The sequence below is a fragment of the Mus musculus genome, chromosome 17 (assembly GCF_000001635.26).
Source record: "Mus musculus strain C57BL/6J chromosome 17, GRCm38.p6 C57BL/6J".
Taxonomy (NCBI): domain Eukaryota; kingdom Metazoa; phylum Chordata; class Mammalia; order Rodentia; family Muridae; genus Mus; species Mus musculus.
Window position 1 is genome coordinate 75,680,998 of NC_000083.6, and position 25,767 is coordinate 75,706,764.

The 25,767-nt window shown below is 39.5% G+C and overlaps 1 long non-coding RNA gene across 1 annotated transcript; it reads left to right on the top strand.

The window, feature by feature from the left end:
• The first annotated feature begins 15,593 nt into the window (after window positions 1–15,593).
• On the top strand, window positions 15,594–25,394 carry Gm46584. Its single transcript, XR_001782161.1, has 2 exons — window positions 15,594–15,768; window positions 25,152–25,394. It is a non-coding gene; the product is annotated as a predicted gene, 46584 (long non-coding RNA).
• The last annotated feature ends 373 nt before the right edge of the window (window positions 25,395–25,767 follow it).

The window sequence follows — 25,767 nt, forward strand, 5'->3', positions numbered from 1 at the left end:
CTGGCAGATGTTTGGCATTCAAGGGTTTGATTGTGGAGAACTTCTAATTTATAAGACCTGAAAAATCATTTTTCCAGGTCTTATAAAACAATATGCATTTATTCTAGAAGATTTTGAAAAGAGAAGAAATTGTAATAATGTGGAGAAATTTTTTTCGTAAGACCATGTGTGTCAATAAACATAAAGGTTTTTCTTTGTCTCTTTCTTATTTGTGCTGTTCACACAAACTGGAGGATATCTGATGAGCACAATGTATTGGATCATGGTTCTGGAGGCTATGGAGTCCAGAGTTACATTACTTTCATTACTTATGAGGGCCAAATATTCATGCCCTAATTAGCTTTTGAAGGTTTCACCTCTGTTGCTTTTGGGATCAAGTTTCTAACATAAGGACGTTAGGGACTGTTCAAACCATTGCACCCTTAATACACCGTCCCTAGACATGTGTGTTAGTTACTTTACTGCCGCTGTGATAGAACACTATGACAAAGGCAGTTTGAGGAAAGAGTTTATTTGGGCTTACATTTCCAGAATGTTAACAGCCCATCAATGCAGGGAATCACTCCAGCCAGCAGGAGGCAAGAGGCAGGCAAATGGTAAGCATGGGAGGAGGAGCAGGAAGCTAAGCGCTCACACCGTGAACCCCAAGCAGAAAGCAGTGCTAGCAAACTGGAAACTGTAAGTCCACACACAGTGATGTACTTCAGCAAGGCTGCACCTTCTAAGCCTCCCAACAGCACCACCAACTGGGAACCAAGTGTGCAGATAGCTGAACCTGTGTGTGTGTGGGGGGGGCATGCTCATTCAAACACTATGATAAGTGTGAGAAAGTTGCATTCTATTTATTCGTTTAGTATTCTATTTTAAATTGTTTCTTCCCTTTTTTTTATTAGATATTTTCTTTATTTACATTTCAAATGTTATCCCCTTTCCTTGTTTCCTCTCCAAAAACTCCATTCCCCCTAGTCCCTCCCCCTTCACCCTGCTCACCAACCCACCCACACCCGATTCCTGGCCCTGGCATTCGCCTACACTGGGGCATAGAGCCTTCACAGGACCAAGGGCCTTTCCTCCCATTGATGACTATCCTCTGCTAAATATGCAACTGGAAGCATGAGTCCCACCAGGTGTACACTTTGGTTGGTGGTTTAGTCCCTGGGAGCTCTGGGGGTACTGGTTAGTTCATATTATTGTTCTACCTATGGGGCTGCAAACCCCTTCAGCTCCTTGGGTACTTTCTCTAGCTCCTTCCTTGGGGACCCTGTGCTCAGTACAATGGATGGCTGTGAGCATCCACTTCTGTATTTGTCAGGCACTGGCAGAGCCTCTCAAGAGACAGCTATATCAGGCTCCTGTCAGCAAACACTTATTTGCATCTGCAATAGTGTCTCGGTTTGTTGACTGTATATGGGATGGATCCCCGGGTGAGACAGTCTCTGGATGGCCTTTCCTTCAGCCTCTGCTCCACATTTTATCTCTGTAACTCCTTCCGTGGGTATTTGTTACCCCTTCTAAGAAGGATCGAAGTATCGACACTATGGTCTTCCTTCTCCTTGAGTTTCATGTGTTTTGCAAATTGTATCTTGGGTATTCTGAGCTTCTGAGCTTCTGAGCTAATATCCATTTATTAGTGAGAGTGTATCATGTGTGTTCTTTTGTTACTGGGTTACCTCACTCAGGATGATATCCTCCAGATCCATCCATTTGCCTTAGAATTTCATAAATTCATTGTTTTTAATAGCTGAGTAGTACTCCATTGTGTAAACGTATCACATTTTCTATATCCATTCCTCTGTTGAGGGACATCTGGGCTCTTTCCAGCTTCTGGCTGTTATAAATAAGGCTGCTATGAACATAGTGGAGCATGTGTCCTTATTATATGTTGGAGCATCTTCTGGGTATATGCCCAGGAGTGGTATTGCTGGGTCCTCAGGTATTACTATGTCCAATTTCTGAGGAGCTTCCAAACTGATTTCCAGAGTGGTTGTACCAGCTTGTAATCCCAATGTAATCTCAATGGAGGATTGTTCTTTCTCCCCATCCTTGCCAGCATCTGCTGTCACCATGTCATCATATCTGGAAGGATTATCTTCAGTGGCTGCATGGGATTCTGTTCTTTGGGTAGATAATTTATTTATTTATTACCATATGCATAATCTCTGGCTTGTAACACTAGCAAATAAATATTGTGACTAGATCATATGGAAATATGGCTTTTTAATGATACTGATAAATTCCTCAATGAGAGTCCCATTAAGGGCCAGGACAACATCCAGTAGTCATGTTAACAGAAGAAACTTGAGACCTCGTGATAAGCTTTAGTGGGGTTATTAATATGTAGCTTGTTTGGCACTTGTTTCTAAGCTTACACCACAATTAGTTTTTCAATGAATATTATCATGGTCTAAATTCAGCATTCTACCTCTATCTGAAGAACTCTTTCTTAAAGATCCAAATAGGGTCAGAGAGTTTTGGAAAAAAAATTGCCGAAAGTTTCAATTCAGTTCTTCTGCATCAGCTGTTACCTTTTGGGATAAATAATAAGAACAGTCTACCTCCTTCCATGAAGTGATTCTTAGGGCTTAAGGGATCAGAGGATAAAAGAACATAACATAAAGGTATGTAAAAATCGGATTATGAAAAATAAATCCCGAGTTATATATATGTCTAAACCTATGGGAAAAGTTCAGAACGCCGAACTGGGACTTAAGATGCATTAAGCCTTGAACCTTCAAATCAAAGAGCACTGTGCTTTGCCCCCAGGGTCCACAGTGACTTCAAATTGAAGGTACACTACACAGAGGGGGACAAGCACTTTGTGCTGCATAGAAAGACTTTTATCTGATTCCAAATAGCTTGTGAATCCTATCCAATCTATCCTGTGATATCTCATGATGATTCTTAGGAAATATTTTCCCATGGAGGAAAGAAGAAAAGTAAAATACCAGCATGGTGGACCCCTATACACATTAAAAATGTATGCTTTACATTTTGTGTTTGTTGTAGGTTTCCCAATCTTTCAAAACTTATTCATTTTTAACTAGACCATATGTTCACATCCCATCGATGGTTCGAAATACACAAGGGTGAGAGGACACATAGTAAAAATCTTCAGGCACGGATACACAGAGAGAAGTGTGACCCATGTTCTAGTAGACTCGATGTTGATTCCTATTAGTGGCCGAGTAATATTTCATTACATGGTATACCATGTTTTGTTTATGTTCTCAGTAGTTGTTGACATCTGTGTTGTTTCCACCTTTTGGCTGAGATGAATATTGCTGCTATGAGGGAGGGCAGAGGTGTGTTCAACATTAGACAATGGTAGATGTGACCTTAGGCTTATTTGTTTCAGAGCCTGATGATTCTTAGGCATTCTCATAAGCCATGTGTGTGTGTGTACATGTTCATGTGTGCATGTGCATGGGTGTCTGTATGTGTATGCATAGGTTGACATCCAACCTCCTGCTTAATAATCACTCTCCATATTAGTTTTTAAGAGAGTCTCTCACTGGACCTGGAGCTCACTAATGTCATGAGACTTGCTCTTCAGTGAGGACCAGGGATCCTCTTTTGTCTGTAATCCCTTTCATCTCAGGGCTGGAGATTAGCATGTTGCTGCTGTTCCTGTGTTTTTACATGCATTTTGCTGCCCCTGTGTTTTTACATGCATGTTGCTGCCTCTGTGTTTTTACATGCATGCTGCTGCTCCTGGGCTTTTACATGCAGGTTGCTGCCCCTGTGTTTTGTTTTGTTTTGTTTTTCTGAGACAAGGTTTCTCTGTATAGCCCTGGGTGTCTGTATAGCCCTGGCTGTCCTGGAACTCATTTTGTAGGCCAGGCTGGCCTCGAACTCAGAAGTCCACCTGCCTCTGCCTCCCAAATGCTGAAATTAAAGATGTGTGCCACCACCGCCCAGCTTTTTTTTTTTTTTTCTTTTTTTGGTTGTGTCCCTGTGTTCTCACATGCATGTTGCTGCTCCTGTGTTTTTTACATGCATGTTTCTGCTCCTGGGCTTTTACATGAGTTTTGAGAACTTGAACTCACGTTCTTATGCTTACACAGCAAACACGTAATGGCGCCATCTCTCAGCTCTGGCTCTATCTTTATGAGGCCTCAATCTTTGTGCACATTTTTGAGTCTAGATTAATTTGTGGTCTCTCATTGACCAGAACTAGAGAAGACATAACTAGGTAAGTGGATATCTTGCCAGATTCTGCTCCAATAACATATAGGATTGACCTTAAATGTAACACGTGTTATAATTTCATAAATGCAACACGTGCTATAATTTTATATTATGGATCAAAGTTGTTGTCTCAGTTCTGAAATCTACTAGATACTGGGTTATAGAAAAAAATAGGACTTATATTAAAGAACTTTTGTTATTTCTTCTGCAGTTCCACATTATATATGTCTCTTAATTGTTTGTGTTTCTGAAGAGTTGAATATGAGCACACAAAGGGAAAAAACCCCTCCACCACCACCAAAACCCATAAGCGAGAGGAAATGGTTTGAGGTCCTCTGCTGTTTTATTGCTTGTGCTGATTTTTCTCTTTTTAAACTCCCAGCCATGTAAGACTCAGGACTCACATGAGCAGGAGGGATGGTAGTGAACAGCAAATAAAACAAAGGGAGCATGCTTTTCACTCCCAGGGAGTCATGCAGTAGGGGTCCCCCACTGCAAACAGATGCCCCAAAGTGCAGAAACCCATCTCTGTTCTTTTTCTACAGCTCTTGTTGGCCAATGTTTAACCATCAAGCTGGAAATCATGCTCGCTTTCTTCCAGTAACAGCCTCCTCTCCATAGTGCTTGTCAGGGAAAGCATAAACGCAGACATATTCGAGTGGAGTTGTTTAAAATGAAGCACACCGTGCCAGCTGGCAGGCACACTGCCCTCCAGGGGCACCTTTCAAACAGGGGCAAGAAAAGGTAAACTCCACTCTTCCACTGAAACCAGATATTGTGATTTTTCTCATTATTGTCCAAGTGTTCCTCCCTCCCTCTCTCTCTTCCAATTGAGACAATCCAAAATCTGTCAAAAATAAAATTTAAAAGGATTGATCTGGCATGGGAGGCAGAGGCTCACAGCTGCACCATGTCTCCAGGCTCCACACAAATAACACAGTTGCTTACCAGGCCTATAGATGCTTGGAGGTCTTGCTTCATGGCTCTGGGTTCCAGGAGTTATTTCCTTTCATTCTAGGGAGCTGGGATTGGAGCAAAATACTGAATTTCTCAGTGTCTGAAACACTTCATACATCTGAACCCCCCAAAGCAAAAATTTCATGGCAAAACCACAACATGAGCAGCCAAGACAATATACCTCCTCCAGAAACCAGCACCCTTCATCTGGCTTGGGAAATGGATGGAAAGCAACTGGTCATAGGGGTTTAAAGAAATTGAGGTTGGGTATGGCTGGAACCAGTAGATCAATGAAATGTGAGAAGAAAGGTTCAGTAGGAAGAAACCCAGAACCCATGTAAAAGCCTGTTCAGCATGGTGGCTTACCTGTAATTCCAGTACTGTGAATGTGAAAACATGATCTGAGGACCAAGCTGGTTATCAGATTCAAAACACTGGCTAGCTATGGGCTCAACCTAAGATTGTCTCAAGGAATAAGGTTCAGAACAATTGAGTAAGACTTCCAACATCAGCTTCGTGTCTTCACATGTACACACACACACACACACACACACACACACACACACGAATATGATACCCATGTATACATGCAAAAATTATTAAACAAGGAGCTTGATGCTCATGAGGACATTGAGTAAAATACATTGTAATTATGACCTTAAATGATGACCCCATACTTCTGTGTCATCTTCACCTCATAGCACTCCAAGTCCTTTGTGCACAAGTGTGCTTGGATTATACAGCCCCCCATGAAGGAGAAAAAGAAGGCAGATCCCAGCATCCTGACAACTGGAGAACTGAGGACCTCCAAAACCAAATGTTTGCTGTATTTGCCAGCAGCAAACATTTTTCATAGGTTTGTGTTACAGTTTAGGTAAAGTGACAGAAAGAGTTAGGTTCTAAGATGAGATATATTTGCTAGGGACCTACTGTGAGTGTTTTCATTATCTACTAATTCATGTAAGAGGAAAAGAATCTGCTGAGCGTGTCTGTTCTGAGATGTCATATGAGAGGGGATGACAGGAAGAGAATAAACACTGAGGGGAAGACAGAGAACAAAGAACTCTCCAAAGGACACATTGGCAATAGGTGACAATGCACAATCAGTCCCTTGTACATGTCCTTTTTGTGACAGAAAAGAGAACAAGCTATGTCACCATGTTTAGAAGGTACTCTTTCAATGGCAGTGCAATGTATCTTGATGCCCATTGTTAGTATATATGAAAATCACCATAAATTACCCAGTTAGTGTTTATAATAGTTACTTGTTTTATCTTTAAAAAAGACTAAATTAAGCAGCCCTGGCTGGCCTGGAACTCTCTCTGTATTACTAGGTTAGCACGAAGTCAGAGAGATTCACTTGCCTCTGCCTCCTGAATTCTGGGATTAAAGATGTGCACCACACCTGGCTGACCTGCCCTGACTTAAATATCCAGAAAGTTATCCTCTGCTTCTAACTGGACCTGAAACAACTGGCTAAGAGAAAATATATTGGGGCTGGGGAGATGGCTCTGTGGTTAAAAACACACCTGTGACTCTTCCAGAAGATAAGGCTCTTATTCCACATGGCAGTCTACAACCATTTGTAAAGCCAGCACCAAAAGATTTGATATCTTCTTCTGGACTTTCTGGGCATCACACATGCAAGTGGTACACAAATACACACGCAGGCAAAACACTCATAAACAAGTAATTTAAAAAGAGAGAAAGAGAATAAGTTGTTCACATAGGGAAAAAATTTCTTCTGGTCAATTTGGGGGCTTGCTAGTACTTTGGATAAAGTGATTTTTCTAATTGTTATTCTAGAACCAATTCATGATTGGAAAGGAGGAGGGGCTTTACCCTCTTCTTAGTGGCAACTCTAGACTTAATATTAATGCTGGAATTCAGTGGAGTCTAATTAGGATCTTATTTTAGGGGCAAGGATTTATCCTGATCCTAGATGCAGAGAATGAGCCCTCCCATGCAGGGGTAACAAGGTCCTGCTGGCTCTAATGCCACTTACAAGGATTAGATCCAAGATTCTGTTTAAACCTACTTTGCTCTACCCTGAAACAGTCTGGATCTTTGAGTAAACAGAATCACTGGAATTTTTTTGGTTATTTTTTGTTTTGTTCTCTTCAACCCTGGGGGTCTAGTGACTAGAATGTCCTAGAGTCTCAGTATACAGCACATCCTTGGTTGGGTCTGCAGGAGAAAAGGTTTCTTAATTTAGAGAGCATCCCTCAGTGCATTTTTTTAAGGCCAGCAGAAGACACTGACACGCAAGGATACAGGCTTCTGTTGCAGACTAAGGGCTGTGTAAGGGTGTGCTCAGCTGGGTCTTTGAAAACCAAGAGTGTTTTTACGTTTGGCAGATGACCTGTCAGTGATATTTATATTCCATTGGCTAATGGCCTGGTTCAATTTTTCTCATTCTTTTCTGAGTTTCTGGATAATTTTTTAATCCAGTTTTTGACAGATGGCTGTTGAACCCTTCAACCATAAATGTAGATTTCTCTTTCAACTTTTGTCAGTTTCATTTCAAATGTTTTACAGCTCAGTGGTTTGATGAATAGGCATTTAGGATTCCTGTATCTGTTTGGAATATGGATCCATTTACTGTGACATAATAACATTCCTCTGCCTTTATTTATTTTATTTGCTCAAAGACAATATTATAAGATACTAATATAGCATTTCTGTTCTCTTTTATCAATGTTATCAATACTTATATAGTATATGCTCTTCCATACTTGTATTTTAAACTTGCCTAGATCTGTACTTAGTGCAAGTGTTTTGCAAACAATCATATTTTTAATATATTGTGCCAATTTGAATCTTTTATTTGGTACATTTAATGTATATTAAATATAATTATTAATATGCTATTATTTAGGTCTCCTATTTTGTTTTCTCTAGTTTCTTTTTTTACTCTGCATTTTAATGAATTATTTGGATACTTTCAGAGTTATATTTTGATTTTTCAATAGATTTTATTTTTGTTTTTGAATTTTAAATGTCTTTGTATAGCTCTGTACACAGTGGTTTTGTTATTGTAATTAGTTATGATTTTGTCTGGGTTACCAGTATTAGTATTTCCTTTTTTTTAATTCGCCATTTTATTTATTTACATTTCAAATGTTATCCCATTTCCCTTTTCCCCTCAGAAACCCTCATCCCATGCCCCCTTCTCCTGCTTCTATGAGGGTGTGCCTCCACCTACCCACCCACTCCTGCCTCCCCACCCTCACATTCCCCTACCCTGAGGCATTGAGCTTTCACAGGACCAAATGGCCTTTTCTCCCATTGATGCCCAACAAGGTCATCCTCTGCTACATATATGGCTGGAGCCATGAGTCCCTCCATGTGTACTCCTTGGTTGGTGGTTTAGACCCTGGGAACTCTGGTTTGTTGATATTGTTGTTCTTCCTATGAGGTTGCAAACCCCTTCAGCTCCTTCAGTCCTTTCTCTAACTCCTCCACTGGGGAACCCTGTGATCAGATCAATGGTTGGTTTCAAGCATCCTCCTCTGTATATGTCAGGCTCTGACAGAGCCTTTTAGCAGAGAGCTATGTCAGGCTTTTGTCAGCATGCAGTTCTTGGCATCCACAATAGTGTCTGCATTTGGTGACCAATAGGATGGATCCCCAGATGGGGCAGTCTCTGGATGGCCTTTTTCTTCAGTCTCTGCTCCACACTTTGTTTCTGTATTTGCTCCCATGAGTATTTTTTTACCCCTATGAAGAAGGACCAAAGCATGCACATTTTGTTCTTTCTTCAGTGCAGAATACTATCAGACTTTCTTCTTTGAAGAAAGAAGGCCTAATACCAATTCTCTTCAAACTATTTCACAAATAGAAACAGAAGGAACACTGCCCAATTTGTTCTATGAAGCCACGATTACACTTATACCTAAACCACACAAACACCTAAGGAAGAAAGAGAACTTCAGACCAATTTCCCTTATGAATATTGATGCAAAAATACTCAATAAAATTCTCACAAGCTGAAACCAAGAACACATCAAAACCATCATGATCAAATAGGCTTTATTCCAGGAATGCAGGGATGGTTCAATGTACGGACATTGATCAATGTAATTCACTATATAAATAAACTCAAAGAAAAAAAACCACATGATCATCTCATTAGATGCTGAGAAAGCATTTGACAAAATTCAACACCCTTATGATAAAAATCTTGGGAAAAAATCAGGAATTCAAGGCCCATACCTAAACACAGTAAAAGCAATATACAGCAAACCAGTAGCCAACATCAAAGTAAATGGAGAGAAACTTGAAGCAGTCTCACTAAAACCAGGGACTAAACAAGGCTGCCCTCTCTCTCCCTACCTACTCAATATAGTACTAAAAGTACTAGCCAGAGCAATTCAACAGCAAAATGAGGTCAAAGGGCTACAGATTGGAAAGGAAGAAGTAAAAATATCACTATTTGCAGATTGTATGATAGTACACTTAAGTGACCCCAAAAATTCCACCAGAGAACTCCTAAACCTGATAAACAACTTCAGCAAAGTGGCTGACATAAAATTAACTCAAACAAATCAGTATTAGTATTTCAATGAATAAAATATTCAGCTCCTTTTATGTTATATTACACTGTCATTTATAGTACAGTTGATTCCCTCTACACACCGAGAATCAGGCTTAATAGTGTTGTCACACTTATAAGCTCATGGAAGGCTCAACAAGGAAAGTCAGTTGCTATAATTTGTTTTTGTACATTTCATGTTTCTCCCTCTTTCCTGATGTTTTAAATTTCATCATTCTCCTTTGAGATAGGGTTTTGCACTTAGCACAGTTTGGGCTGGAAGCTTCCATAAGACCCATGCTGGTCTTAAGCTCACTGTCTTCTTACCCCAATCTCCTGAGTGCTGGGATTGCAAGCCACCCCTCATAACAAGGTGCTGCCACTATGGCTGTTCTTTCTTCTCCTCCTCCTCCTCCTCCTCCTCCTCCTCCTCCTCCTCCTCCTCCTCCTCTTCCAACTTCTCAATGCCATCTATTTAGGGTACTTTTAAATTCTTCTATGAACTTTTAAACACATTTTCTTAGCTTTTATTTTAAATCTGAGAATGGCTTGAATTCCCTTTCATTCTTGAATGTTGTTTTTTGCCACTTATGAAACTCAATGTTGAAAAACTTTTCTCAGCTCTTGGAAAATTTTGTCCATGACCTTTAGTGCACCTGATGAGCTATCTGCTGTCTTTTGAATTGCCTTTCTCTGTGGAAATGGAGTCTATTATTGCTGTGGTTACTTTTCAGCACCATATTCTTTTTTCCTCTGATATAAGTTATATGTATGGATGTATACAAACAAACCATTCTAGTCACTCTTAATCCCAGATTCTCTGGAGTCTGAGGCAGAAGGATATAAGTTCAAGTCCAGTGTGGACTACTTAGTGATATCCTGCCTCAAGACAAAAATAAAGATAGACTGGGAGTCCATCTCAATAATAGGGCATTGTCCTAGCATGTGTGTGCCCTGAGTTCAGTCTCCCATATCTCAAGATATATATATATATATATATACATATATATATATATATATACACATATATATATATATATGTATATATATATATATATATATATATATATATATATATATATATATATATATATATATATGTCACAGTTTCCAAATTTCTATTTTTAAATTTTGTTTCACGTCTCTGTTTTCTTTGGCCAGGTTAGAAAGTTTCCACTGTTTCAGGTAACATCCACTCATCTTGATGTCTGTCTTCTTGATTCTGCTCTTAAAGAAACTGACTTTTGTTAGTAATATTTTCTTGTTTAAATGTTTCTTTAAAAAATATATTCCTGTGCCAATACCTTTATTTTTACTTCTTTTGCAAAAACTTTCTGCTGTTTTCCATCTAATTTATTTCAGGTATATTTATAATTACAACCTAAGCATGTGAAGTGGCTGCTTGAAATCCTCATAGGTAATTTTAATAGTTCTTGTCATCTTTGTGTTGGTGCTTATTTATTTAAAATATTTTCATCTTTAACATCCATACATAACATCATCATCATGTCGTGTCTTACTGTATGCATGTTGTACTATGTTAAAGTTACCATAACACTAACCACATCTGAAATTCTTCCTCCTGGCTTTAGAAACTGAACAGCACATTGCTGTTGTCTGTGTCATCTCCCTGTAATAAGAACCCAGGACTTCTTTTTCCTAACCTTTTCTCCTGCCTACTACTTTCTGCAGACTCTGGTAGACCAATTTTCCTCTCAGATGCTGTGGGATAAGTTCATTTTCATTCGACATGTTGGTGAGGTTATGTGTACTTGCCTTTCTGGAACTGGCTTTTTCAATTAATATAGTCATCTCCACTTCCATCCGTGGCAGGTCAAAACGGTCTCTTTGAAGGTAAGAGGAAGAGGGGAGGAGAGGGAAGGAAAGAGAAAGAGGGAGAGACAGACAGGTAGAGAAGGGGGGAAGGAGAGAGAGGATGGAAAAGAGGAGAGACAGAGAAAGAGAGGAGATAGAGGAGAGAGGGAGTGGAAAATAGAGAGAGACAGGCAGAGACAGAGAGACACATAGAGAGACTGTTTGTTTCAGCTAGGCCCGTTTCTTATGTTTCTACCACTTTCCAATGTCCCAACAAATTAGCAATATAACTGGATTAATTCATCAACATTGTTAGAGATCTTATGATGAAATACCCTTCTCAACACACCACCTCTTAAGAGTGAGGGCCACATCTTCAGCTCATGAGTCTTTTGGGGACGTTTCATGGTCAAACTACATCTACCTCCAGAGTGAGCAGGAAATTCAGGTTTCATCAGGGACCGTGCTTCTGTGCTCACATCATAAGTGAAAAGCATAGAAGCATAGACCAGGGGAGCCGAGCAGTTAGAGGTACAGGATGCTGTCTGGCTGGTGTTGGCGGCACCTTTAAGGTGATTTTCTTCCTTAGACTTTTCTACATCATGGAGAGTTTTATAAGGAGTATGCATCACTTTTATAGTTTTTCTTTGTTTTTGGTCTTGTACTGATAACTGAACCTAGGACCTTACTGTGCAAGGCAAGCATCCCTCTGCTAAACAGCATGTTTGCAGACTCTCCCCACTTTTACATTTTACTTGCTAAATAGCCTCACTAAGTTGACAAGGATGGCTTTGAATTGACTCTGTAGATCAGGCTAGCCCTAAACTTCTGATCCTCTTGCATCAATATCTCAAAGAGCTGAGATCATAAACCTATGCTACTGGGCTTGGCTGAAGTCTTGTTGCTGAGAGGAGGACGGGATTTTTCCAAACATTTTTTACTAAAAGAATTATGAAGTGAGTGTCATTAATTAATTTTGTAACAGAAGCTTGTTTCTCAAAACCTCTTTAACAACTTTTCTTAATGTATTAATTAAATTTGCTGTTTTACATATCTGCTTTCTGTTTTCCTGTCACAATTAGTGGTATGATTCTCAAACTCAGATGTGAATATTTTTAGATAGCTGTCAAATGGAGGAGATGTTTCTCGTGTGTGTGTGTGTGTGTGTGTGTGTGTGTGTGTGTGTGTATGTGTGTGTGTGTGTAGCTACACAGAAAGAAGGGATGAAAACAAAATACCACAGACTATGAAAATAGATTAGTTCATGTATCTTATCTGGGGCTGATGCTATCTTTTAAAGCTAATACTTTCCCCAAAATGTCCATTGCCCAGAGAATGGTGTTGCTCACAATACTTATATTTGGGAACATAGCTAAGTGACATAGGAGGGGGCACTTAATTGAGGCTCATCAGTATTTCAGCTGCTTGATGCTAACCCATATTCCTTTGGTGGAACAATCTGTGTGACACCTTTGGCTTTGTTACTCATGCATTTGCTTCCCAGGCAACAGACTCTGAAGGAGAAGCCAACTTGTGGGAAGTTTATTTGGGGTGATGTTGAGAGCAAGTTCTCTGGAGGGAGAGTAGGGTATGGAGGCATAGCACCTAGACTGAGAGTCAATGTAATGAGGCCTTGATACGGTTGCCTTGGAGACTTGTGGATTTGGGACAGGATGATACCTTAGAACTATGTGAAGTTAGAACAAGAACACATGGCATGTATCCTTTCTGTTAACATTCTAGGAGACACAAGGTTGAGGCAGGGATTTTCTTCAGCCATTTAAAGATCTGACATGTGAGGGCTGTTGGTTAATGAGCTCTCAGTGCTTAGACAATGGCCTTTAGCCTATTATATGACCTGCTTCTTTGCTATATCCCAAGCCTCTGCAGTAAAGGATGAATTATCATTGTTCATGGAAGAAAGTGAATGCCACGTGGATGAAGAGCCATGTGGGAAAACAAGAGGATCATGGACGTTATTAAGAAACATAAGTTGTACTTAGAGCAACTGGAAGTCTACCAGAGGGCACCAAGTGTCACCAGGCATCCTAAAGTCTCCATGTAAAGTGAAGTTGTATGAGACCTATGGTTAAGCCAATGGAGATAACTCAAGGTGCTATGTAGTTCCTGGTTTTCTACTCCTAAAACTTTCATTAAGGTTCACATGTATTCCTCCTCTAGGGAATGGTCCAGAGATCTAAAATTCACTGGTGATCTACATGTTTAGGGTCCTGTGCTGTCCCGTCTGTGGGAATGAAATGAACTCACATAGAATCAAGGCATCCAGAGTATCACGGTTTGGAGGTCAAAATCACAGAGGCATGGCCCTTGGTGACACAAGACATCAGGTCTTATTGTTACATAAATACAACTTCACTTGTATGTTCTCTTTCATAGTGTTCACCCTAAAATAGTGCACACATTTTTACTGTATCTTTATTGTACATACAAAATACTTCCACAATGGATAGTTAGTTAATAAGTAAGCTGAGAGTATTTAGTTAAATAAATGAGAACACTATTTATCATTGGCCTTTATAATACTCATATGTTATTGTCTTTCTGTTGTATGTCAGACATTAAGGAAAGTGTTTTACATGTTGTGCAGGATAGTTTTGTGTCAACTAAGTTCATGTGAAAGGAAGGAACATTAATTAAGAAAGTGCTTCTGTAAGATTAGTCTGTAGGCAAGCATGTAGAACATTTGTGTAATTACTGATTGGTGGTGGAGGCAAACCATTGTGGGTGGTGGCATTGCTGGGCTGGTAGTCCTGGTTTCTATAAGAAAGCAGGGTGAGCCAGTAAGCAGCACTCCTCCATGGCTCTTGCATCAGCTCCTACCTCCAGGTTTCTGCCTTGCTTAAGTTCCTGTCATGACTTCCTTTGATGATGAGCTGTGATGTTGAAGTGTAAGCTGAAATAAACTCTTTCCTCCCATTTTGCTTTGGTCACAGTGTTTGATTACAGCAATAGAAATCTCAACTAAGACATATGCTATTTCTTTTATTCATGAAAACCATATGACTAGCTGTTTTGCAAATCCCCGCTTGCGTAGATAGGAAGCTATCATTTAGGACATTGAAGTGCCTTGTTAGAGGTGGTAGGTGGTAGAACCAATGCTTGCATCAGGAAGCTGGAGTCTAGACTTCACATGAGGTATACTCTGTTTAATCAAGTGCTGCATAATTCTTACATCCACAGTGCTATGGCTTGGAAGGAGCCACGAAAGATGTTTAGGCTAGCTAGTCCCCTTACCAAAGACTAGTTCTAAAGTTCAACACACTGGAAGTCTCTCTTTGGGCTCCTCTCTCTAGGTGATCTTTCTTCAAGGGACAGAAACACAGGACACCAGACACTTGAACTATTTCTCACCAAGATAGGTCAGCTGTAGCAGTTTACTTGCAAAACTGACTTCAAATATCACATATGGTGGAATCTGGTACACACCAAAGAGACAAAAATGAAGGCTACCAGAGGCAGGCTCATTTTGGTGATGGTTTCCCCTAACAACGACCCTATCTGAACAAAGCTTGTGTGTGCTTTTTTCATAGACCACAAAGAAGACTGTTCAGGGTGGCATAGCAAATTCCAGGTGTAGTTTGGACTTTCAGAAAATTCTAAATAAAGGTTTGTTTTGCTTATTTTGTAACTCAACATGTTAAAATTAATAGAATATTCTGCAGTGCAATTTGGGGAGAATGGCCATGATTCTTCGCTGGATTTCCACTTCCCTCTTTGTACTCCTTTGTTGCTTTAAGCAACACCCTTCAGGTGATGGCAGCACCACAACTCTTTATTACCTGGGCTGCTAAGTCCTGTGCCAGGCGGTTGCCTAGCAACCCTTGTCTCTTTTGTATTCTTTTGTCAGAAGGTATTTTTGTATTGTACAATACAAAATTTTGTATTTATGTTTATGGATGATTTAAAGTGGAATTCCTGCGTGTGTGTTGGAGTAGAACAACCTCCATGTGGGTCCATCAAATCTCTGAGTAATAATTATGAGACCCCGAAGCCTTATTTGGTAAAACTGCAAGCAATCATGACTCCCCTCCCCAATCAGAAAGGCACTTCAGAATCCTGCAGGAAAGCACAGAGGAGTCAAGCAATGTGCTTCGTGTAATGGACTGCATACTTCTGATGAAATGTAGCTCTTTTAAAATACATATATTATTAGTGCTCTCCTGGGCTAAATGTACTTTTATTGATGATATTATCCAAACTTGCTTAGTACTCAAAGCTGCAACAATAAGAAAGATGCAGACAATTGAAAACAGGTAGGGGAGCTTTCCCTTTTTTTCTCCCAGATCTAGTGATCAGGGTAACTGACTGTATTTTGCCCCCAACTGGGAACGAGAAACAGCTTATGATTTTGTGTGGTTCGAGCTCTAAGCTTCATGCATGTGCTTGGTTTTGCTGGGTTTCACAAAGATCCTGCAGGGTAATAGCTGGAAGGTTCAAGAACAGTGTCTCTGGGGGAATTCCTATCAGAAGCCAGATCTTTTTTTTTACAACCTGGAGAAACTTGATTTTGATCTACAGAGGTAACCTTATCGATTGACATTTGTATCAAATAATAAAAATAGATTTTTATAAGAGCAGAAATAATTGATTATAGTAACTATAACTAGAGACAATTCAGAAACTGGAATAAAAATTCACACACATACTAATTTCTTTTCTTTTCTTTTTCTTTTTTCTGTTTTGGGTTTTTCGAGATGGGGTTTCTCTGTGTAGCCCTGGCTGTCCTGGAGCTCACTCTGTAGACCAGGCTGGCCTTAAACTCAGAAATCCTCCTGCCTCTGCCTCCCAAGTGCTGGAATTAAAGGCATGAGCTACCACTGCCCAGCTACAAACTAATTTCTAAAAGATGTTTTTATATTTAAAAAAACAATGTTATGAATAACGTCTTTTTATGTTATGTTTTTTTCATTTATGCATTTATTGTCTTTACATCCCAATATCAACCCTCTCTCCCCTAGTCCCCTCCCACTTCCTCTCCTCATTCCTCCTCCCTCTGGGTATCACTTACTCCCTAGCACATTAAGTCACTGCAGGTCTAGACACACCCTCTTTCACTGAAGCTGGACAAGGAGGCCAAGCTAGGGGAATGGGATTCACACACAGGCATTAGGCTCAGGGATAGCACCTGCTCCAGATGTTAGGGGCTGGAATGAAGACTAACCTGCACATCTGCTACGTATGTGCAGGGGGCCTAGGTCCAGCCCATGTGCAATCTCTGGAAGTTCCTAAGGGTCCAGGTTAGTTGACTCTGTTGGTCTTCTTAAGGAGTCCCTATTCTCTTTGGGTCCCTCAATCCTTCCCCCAACTCTTCCACAAAACTCCCTGAGCTCCATCTAATGTTTGGATGTGGGTCTCTGCATCTGTTTCAGTCACTGTTGAGTGGAGCCTTTCAGAGGACGGTTATGCTAGGCTTCTGACTGCAGGCATAGCAGAGTATCAATAATAGTGTCTGGGATTCGTTCTTGCACATGAGATGGGCCTCAATTTGAGCCAATCATTGCTTGGCCATTCCTTCCATCTCTGCTCTATCTTGGAGTTGGGAACATATTTTGGGTCAAAGATTTAAAGTCTGTTTTTAAAATTACGTTTAGTTTTACTCTTATTTGACTTCAATATAGAACCGAGGGCTAACATTAGAAATTTCAGTATGAAAGCATTTGAACTGTTTCTCATTTTAAAATTAGTGTTTTAAGTGCATGTCTGTCTGTCTGTCTGTCTGTCTGTGTCTCTGTGCGTCTGTGTATTTGAGCATCTGAGTGCAGAGCCCGTAGAGGCCAGGAATTACTGGATCTCTGGAGATGGAGTTACAGGTGTTTGGGTGTTACCCAATCTGTGTACTGGGAACTGAACTTTTGCATGAGTAGTACATATGCTTAAAGAGCCATCTCTTTAGGCCCAGAATAATGTTTCTTTTCATCACAGATGAAAAGCTTTATGCTAGTATGTTAGCTTAATTATATTATTATATTAGCCTTATGCTTTTTGGATGTCATTTATTCTGCTTACTTTACATTTTGTTGCTGAAAATTTCAATTTCTTTTCCTATGCTGTCTTGATTTACTATTTCAACACTCACCCAGCTCCTCTTAACAGTGGGCCTTCCAGATTCCTCTCAGTTGCTTTGGCCTCACTGTTTAATAGAATTTAAGCAAAGTCTGTGGTTGTTTCATGTTGAAAAATTCTAATTAACCAGTTCTTCCTGGATGGGTTTTGTTTTTGCCCATCCCTTCAGAGCTTTGCATACATTCTTAATACCATCTCGGTTAGGTGGACAAGTTAAAGGCTGGTGAGTTTTAAATTTTTTATTTTGTTTCTTTACTACTTTTTTTTTTTACACTGTGTATTTTCCGAGAGAGAGGAAGAGTCCTTTAGTCCCTGTCTTTTCTTTGTCTTCTTTTCCCAAAGTGTCTGTCATGCTAACTAATCACAAAAAGAAAACGACAAGATCATCTCCTGAACTTGGTCTTGTCAGGGTAGACATGAAATACACGGAGCCAAGTTAATATGAATTTCAGATAAACAAGGTCTTTTTTAGTGCAAGTGTTACCAAATACAATTGGGAATCCTGGAATTTAACCTACTGAATCTGGAAGTTTTACGTATTATTCACATTTTGAATATTGCATTGTGGATTTCATCATAATCAATGATTTTTGGGAAAAGTAACCTTGAAAATTTTGAGATTTGTTCTGCTCTTCTGTTCTCCTTGTGTTTTCTATCCAGTGAGGGGGTTTAATGTAATAAACTCGAAGTTTGTGTGCTATTTTTAACATTGTTCTGGGATTTAAAAAATATTGGCTATATGCTCCACCCTGCCTCTCTTTTAGATAGGATCTCATATATTCCATGCTGACTTTGAACTCAATACATAAAGAAAGAGAGACTCTTAACTCCTGATTCTCCCACCTCTATCTCTCAAACATTTGGGTATCAGGGAGGCTGTTTAATGGTTTCCTTTCTTATTCTTAGGTGTGTGTGTGTGTGTGTGTGTGTGTGTGTGTGTGTCTTTTCTCTTTCCACAAATTCTTGGAAATCTCATGGATTATCCAATTTACCTTTTTGCACTCTCCCTGCAGAACCAAATTTATCCATAAAGTCCATCTTTTTTGGTTTTCTTTCACAAATTACTATTATAATTAAACTTTTGTTTCTTAAGCTGCAATGCTATTAATTGATGTAGCATACACTTCTTAAATGGAGAGACAGATTGATTCTTACTGTTCTAAACTGATGTAACACAACCCAGACCAAGTTCTGGACCTTTTATAAATCATTTCTAGAAGGTTCTCTGGTGTCCCTTTTGTGGTATAATATGCTACCAAACCTCAAGAAGTTATGAGTCACTGTACTGATTTCTACTATTCAATTACTATGTTTTTTCCCCCTCAAATTTATAACTTATGGCTAGCCAGACTATTCAATGAATCCCATGCTCTCAAGTGCATCTATTTATGCTTAATTTATTTTAAGCAACTCATATATGTATGTGTGTATGTATGTATGTATGTTCTCAATCCAAATGCAATCTTGGCTTGTTACCTTTTGTTTGTAATGAGGATGTTTCAGGCCCTGGCTTTTCACGTGGGAGCTGGTGTTTTCCCAGCAGGCTTAGTGAGCGTCCATGCTGTTACCTCTTGTTCCTCTGCCCTTGACCTGGGTACTTTTGGACTCAGGTGTTGTGAAAAAACATCTTTCTCAAATTATTTTGTTTGCATGTTTAATTTCTACCTCTACTTGAGATTTTAAATTTTATAACATTGGGATTAGAAGAACTGTGAATTTTCTTTCCAAGAAACGAATTAAAATGTGCTCTGTGCATTTAGAGAGACCCGTCTTTTATTTAGAACTTATGGAACTTTTACAAATTATGCTGGCAGAAAAAAATACATCAGAGAACCGTGATACATACAAAGCGTATTATAACCATCCCCTTCAATGTGCAGACATCATTTGCACTGTCCTCTTGGTATCTAATATTACTGAATAGCATGTAAGTTTAGCCAGTAGATTCTTCTCTCTGATAATGTACAAACCTTTTTTTCTTTGATATTAAAGTTGTTTTGTTTCTGTTTCAACAGTTTAGTGTCAAGTCTTCACTTGTATGAACTATGAACTATTTTTACTTTTGACATTCCTATCTTTTTTTTTTTGTAATTCAACTATCACTACATATTTTTCTATTTCACTCGAACCACTTCTCTTTAGGACTATACTTCACATGTTGGGGGTCCATGATCTTTATTTCAGACACATCACTCCGATGTCCAATCATTTTTATACATGTTTTCTGTTGCAGTGTATGCTCCTCCACATCTCTCCCTTTTTAAATATGGCTTCTTACTGCTCCCTGTGGCTTTCACTATGTAACGTTTCACTGACCTTATTTTTCCTTGCCACTTAGTACAATCGTTGTATCTTTTAGTTGCTCTTATGAGTCTCTTTACCTATGTCTGTTTTCATAAAATCCATTATCTCTTTGAGACTTCAACACTTTGAATAAAATGCTTGTGAAATGTTTTCTGTATAAAAAATGTTAAATAAAGGAAGCACTTTTCTATATACAGCCTTCATATTTCTATTTTTTTTTTGGTAGAGGAGCTTTAAACATGTAAATTTATTTTGAATTGACACAGAATTGTACATGTTTTTGGGACATTCTGGTGTTTTTCTACATACACTGTATCATGTTCAAACCAGTACAAACATACCTATGAACTCAGGCATCAGCTCTCCACAGTGACACTCTGAAATATAAAACATATTCTTGTCTCTATAAGCATGTGCTCATGCATGCTCAATGCTCACAGAGGTCAGAAGGGAGTATCTGATGCTTGAAACTGGAGTGATAAACTGCTGCCAGCCTCTGTGAGGGTGCTGGGACTGAACCTAGGCATTCTGTAAAACCAAATGCTCTTAACCCTTGAACCACACCCATAGACCCCTCTTTATTTACTTTTTAATTTTTATTTATTTATTTTTGTTTTGATTTAGTATAAACGCTGCATAGGGGCCATGTTTGAACTTCTACTTTATATGAATAAAAGCAGACCTTTATGATCTGAGTTTTACTAGGGGGCAGGTAGTAGGATCGTCCTTAACTTCTAATTTGTTCTTCTTTCAATGTGTTTGGAACTTTCTACCACTCTACTCTGAGGTAGGACCCCACCCATTTAGTCCATCTGAGTTGGAAGTATTCACATCATTTGTCATTTCATATGATGCGTGTTTCTGTCCTGAATTCATCTATTTAGTCTCTGTTTATTTACAATTTTATGTTATACCTTCTTGCAAGAGTTAGCTGAGTACACAGGTCTGTTATCACTCATAAGGTCTTTACTTGACTTAAAGTGCACTCCATCTATCTAAGTAGATTTTCACTTTCTATTTACTTTCTCACATTATCTCCATAGTTTTTTTTTCAATCAGTGGATAATTGAACAGTATAAAATAACACATCTCCAGATATTCCTTCCTAGCATATATCAATGCTTTTTGAATTGACATTTACATCTCCTTTTATGGACTGACCATGACCATAAGAGCATCATGATATGTGCAAATTGTATAATAACCCCCCCTCAATGTGCAGACATTATTTGCACTTGCCCTGTAGGAAGTTGCATGGCATATTTTAGAACTTTTAAACTCATATTCTTTGGAAGAGTGGGGTGGCAGGTTTGACAACTTAATGTGGTGTGATTTTCCTTGAAGATGGTCACTGTGGCCCTTGGTGTGCTGTTATCACCATCTCTGGTTTTACCACAGATGACTGCTTTCCGATTATCCGTTTGGTTTTTCTTATGTATGTCAGTGAGTTTCTGGGAGAGGACCCAAGTAAGCATTTATTTTGTCTCCTTTCAGAAAAAAATTCTCAAGCTGTTATTTTACAACATAGTATGTTTTCCTATTGGGTGTGAGACCTGCTCTAAAGGTGTAAATATACATGTAGTATTGTGAACTAAATGCAAATCCTACGAGATGTTAAGTTTAGGCTCTAGAAGGGAACATAGTGATGCCATCTTGCTAAATAGACAAATTGTCAAATTGCTTTCTAGATACTTGTTTGTACCTATAGATTAGTGCTGCTTTCAACTTTGGGCGTGGAAACTCCTTTCTCCAGCATCTGGAAGTTAATACAGAGGTTTACATTTGGCTAGTGTTCTAAGGATAATTCATCATTGAAAGCTCAGCTCTAAACAGGTTGTCTGGATCACATGCCGGTCCACATACTAGTAGTCAAGACAGAAGAGGGAACAGACAGATGTAAGCGTGGCAGTAAATTGGGAAGGATGATGAAATGTCCTTGAGATACTGTCATGAACACACAGCAGATATGCATTCCTGCACAAGACCTGAACAAGAGTATGCCCTTCAGTATTCTATCATGGAAGGGAGAGGTACTAATGACCACATCCCTTTTTGAGGAATTATATTGTCAGTTAGTGGTTGCCAGGAGAGAGGAGAGGACATTTTCTTCAGTGGTGTAAGGCACTGTTGAGTTGGCCATTCTCCAGCAGACAGCCTTAAATTCATGTTTTTGCAAACAACTCTAAGCTCGGTGGATCCAGAGAGAAAGAGAGAGAGAGAGAGAGAGAGAGAGAGAGAGAGAGAGAGAGAGAGAGCGAGCGCTGCAGAAGGGTATTACTTGGGAGAAAGAAAAGGTTCAGAGGAAGAAGGAAGGAATAAGAGAGGGTAATAGAGGGGAATCTAACCACAGTGCATTATATATTTGTGTGACGCTGTCAATAAATAAATAAAAAACTAAACAAAACAAAAATCCCAGAACACAAAGTGTATGCACCAAGAGATTGCGATTCTTGAACTTCAAGTACCGGCATCTCTGCCTTTTCTAAGGTTCCTTGTTGGTGGCTGTAGGGTCTGCTCTTGTAACTTCTGGGTCTCTAGAATTCCTGTGGTTCGTAGTTCATCATGAATCAGCAGTGTCTTGATTCATACTTTAACTCTGATTTCGTGTTCCTATGTTTCTGAGGCTATCTGTCTGTAGACTTGGCATTTTTGCTTAAGCCTTCAAATTTTGAGTTCAGCTAATTTTCACATGGTTACCTTGCTTGAACCTGAATTTCTTAGATCCAGTTTTCTGGCTTTCTAATTCCCAAGTCCACCATCATACCTGGCCTGGGTGTTGAACTTATTTGTAAAAAAGGCCCAGCAATGACCATTCACTACCCCACATTCTGCAGACATTATTAGTGCGGTGCTTTCTCTATAGTTTCATCTATGTGGTGTCAGCAGGTGAAACTTGTAAAAGATCAGTGGAAGTGAGCTATAAAAACTCTCATGGTATTTTATTTAACCATTCTTATTGCACTAAAATGTCCAGAAAGGTGAAAGAACAACAAGGTCCCAATTCTCTCTCTACACAGAGTACAAAGCCTTGCTTGGAAGCGAGTACAGGGTGCAGTGAGGCTTCTCTTAATGCCATTTCTTTGTATTTACAGTAAGAGTGGAGCACAGGCTGAGCCAAGGCTTGTGCATCAATGCCCGTGTTTTTGTCCCCAAGTCACTGATTGTAAATCAACCATGTCACCGGGGCACTCGGCACTCCAATTGTCTGCTCATAGAGCTGGGAACTTGATCTATCTTGATTCTGTAGCCTAATGGAAGCTCCGTTGATTGATGAGGTACCGTAAATCCACCAGATGGCCTCATCCGCGAGTAAAGCCCAAGGTTCTGCATAGCTGGGTAAAGTTTCTAATTGTTTTGCTTTGCTCTTGAACCAAAATTTCTATAGTTTGCTGGCAAGCTGTCTAAAGGAAAACTTCAGCTTTTGCTCGAGGAATTCCAGAATGAGGGGACAGAGGGCAAATGAGCATAGTCGGAATTGTCATTTCCTTTTAAGACAGTCCATTTTAGCAGGACTATGGTACCGAATGGAACCAGAATGATTATTTATTGGTGAATATTAATTTGTACAAAATAGTGAGTTTCATAGCCAAAACTTATATGTCTTTTGCTGAAAAAGATGCCACAGCACATACACATTATTCCTTAGAAACTGCATAGGAATTTGGTATGAAGGTAAAAACAAGAATTTTTTTAAGTGTTGAGTAGACTCTCTTAGACCATTTTTTTTCTAGAACTATTGTCTACCTGGTATCAAGTATTTTTCAGCATTATTGGTGCTGGTGAACAGTGTTGGTCAAGTGGTCTACTCTTGAAAATATGCCAAATTAAATTAATTAACTCATTAGTTAATTTCGTGCTATGCAAAGCAAAAATCCATCAAAAGTCTTTGATTGAGTGGTATGGGCAGTACACAAGCGAAGGCACAGGAGTGAGTGGTGGAGGAAAATGTTGATCTAGAGGAAAGCGCAAAAGGGAACTTTACCCAGGAGCAGTCAGACGTGTCCATTCGCAAACATCTTCAGAAGCATGCTCTGTGAATTTGAATTATTGAGTTATTATTGTTGCTCTCTAAAGATACAGTTTCTGAAATGAAATCTCCTGTTGTCTCCTAAGGCTTGATATTTTTCAACTCTGGTTCCTGCTTGAGGTGAATTTGGCTTATTTATATATTTTCTTATAGAAAAGAACTGCTGGCCCTCTTTCAATAAGAACTTGTCTATGATGGGAACCCCCCCACCTTTGTATTTCACCTACACTGGCAGATCGAATTCAGAGTGGAGTCCACTCGTCAAGGCAAGCCTGGAGAAGGGAGTCCTGCCCAGTGACAGTTGTGGCAGCCCCCCCTGATCTCAGAATCCATGGAAGCATGAGTGATACTACTCTGCTTCCTGGACAGTTGGACAAAATATTCCAGAGATATGTCTCACCTGTGCTGCTATTCAGATTCTTATTACACTTTAAATTTACCTAAATAAATTAAGCATACTCCAAGGAATTAATGGACTCGTGTTTCCTAGATCAAGTATACTAATAACCCCTGTTTATTCTTGTATCAAAAAGTATCGTGTCTTCCCCCAAATATATAGGTCCTCCACACTGAGAAATCTGTCAGAGTCTTTGCATTATGCATTGGTACAGACCTTAATGATTGGTAGTCTGAGGTAGACAGTTAAATATTAACCAACTGGTAGGATATTGTGCCTGGAATCCATCCCTCATGGTTAACAGCCTATAAAGCTAGGATCTGGAAGAGCAGGGCTTTAATTACTAGTTAGAAGATCTCAAGGCATATTTCTGACCCTGAGAGATTATTAGTGGATAACCTTCTAAACCTGAAAAAATGAGGCTGAAATCTTATGAGATTACTGTCAGCAAAGAGCTTTCTGGCTGGTAAAAACAAGGGAATATTATTGTCCTCTTTTAAGAGTCAATCTTTAAAGGTCTGTCAATCACCTGGATAAGACAATGTTGTCCAGGAAACTCTACCTATTCCGGACTTCAGAAATAGTATAAAGTCTACTTACAATAAAGATTAAGGCAGCTATCTCTTTGTGGTGGATTGAAAATGAATGTCTTCCATAGGTTAGTATATTTGAAAGCTTAGGGAATGGCACTATTTGAAAGGATTAGTAAATGTGGCCTTGTTGGGGGGTGGTGTATGTAGCTTTGTTAGAGAAAGTGTGTCACTGAAATTTCAAAAGTCCAAATCAGAATCTCTCTGTCTCTGTTTCTGTCTCTCTCTCTCATTCTCTCTTCCTGCTGCCTACAGATCCAGATGTAAAACACTCAAGTACTTCTCCAGCACTGTGTTTGCCAGTGCACCATCATGCTTCTCACTGTGATGAAAATGGACTACTGCATCTCTGAAACTGTAAGGAAGACAATGAAATGCTTGCTCTTCTAAGAGCTGCTGTGGCTGTGGTGTCTCTTCACAGGATAGAGCACTAAGACATTGACTGTTGTCTGTTCTTCTCCATGAGCATGCAGTAATAAACTTTATCTTCTAAACTTCTCTCTGTGACATATATGAATTCTTTTTATATCAATCATAAGGTCATGGTAGCTGAAGGGAAGCCACGCCCAGCACAGATTAAAATCCAGGGCTGGATAGAAAACAATGAGGGGTCTCTAGTGTATCTATCCATGAGTTACTTTCTCAGTTGGCTGGTCCACTGAGAGGAAAGAAGGTCTCTGACGATAGAGTGAAGAACACACATTTTCCTTTCTAGAAAGAGGACACAGTGCCCTGAAAATGGAATTAGACCAAAGAAGAAATGATACCAGAGTCTGAGAGCTCTGTCTTGCAGGCTCAGGAGGCAGAACTGCTGCAAGATACAGGTGCAAGCATGAAAGGGACCAAGAAAAGACTCACAGGGGACACCAGG